This window comes from Galeopterus variegatus, unplaced genomic scaffold (genome assembly GCF_000696425.1).
Source record: "Galeopterus variegatus unplaced genomic scaffold, G_variegatus-3.0.2 Scaffold1130, whole genome shotgun sequence".
NCBI lineage: Eukaryota > Metazoa > Chordata > Mammalia > Dermoptera > Cynocephalidae > Galeopterus > Galeopterus variegatus.
In genome coordinates, this window is record NW_007727241.1 from 386,883 (window position 1) to 387,380 (window position 498).

At 69.9% G+C, this 498-nt stretch overlaps 1 protein-coding gene across 2 annotated transcripts in view; it reads right to left on the reverse strand.

Annotated features, from left to right (window-relative positions):
• PRRC2A (proline-rich coiled-coil 2A) overlaps nucleotides 1-290 on the reverse strand; it is a 15,678-nt gene extending 15,388 nt beyond the window's left edge. Inside the window, exon 1 of one of the 2 annotated variants that reach the window (XM_008575080.1) lies at nucleotides 106-290. The gene's annotated coding sequence lies outside the window, so the exon portion shown is untranslated. The remainder of the gene's footprint in view (nucleotides 1-105) is intronic. The other variant, XM_008575079.1, reaches the window with a different exon arrangement.
• Nucleotides 291-498: the final 208 nt, after the last annotated feature.

Here is a 498-nt window from a genome sequence, read left to right on the forward strand (position 1 = left end):
CCCCCCCCCCCCCCCCCCCGCCCCCCCCCCCCTGCCGCTGCCGCCGCCCCCACCGCCGCTCCCGCGCCGGAAAAGGGAGTCAGCGATCGGCTTGCCCAGACTCACCTGGCCCGGTGCGTGGGGGTCCAGGACCGGAGCTTAGGGACTCCCCGGGTCCGGATGGCAGTGGGGCAGGGGCGGATGGCGGCGGATGGCGCCGGCTCCGGCTCCTCCCGTCTCCCTCGCTCACTCCGCGGCTGGGCCCCGACTAACGGCCCATCCGGGCAACCGCCGCCCCCGGGAGCGGCCCCCCCCGCCTCCCTCCGCGCCGAGAAACGCCCCCTTATTTACATAAGGGGCGGGGCGCTTTCTACTCTACCGCTCTTTACTATCACGACCGTCCTTATTCAAAAAAAAGGGGTGGGAGGGCAGAGGATATTTGCATAAAGAGGAGGAACTTACAGACACTAGGACTCCGGTTGGCTAAGGAGGCGGGGCCCCGGCGTCTGCCGTTGAGAC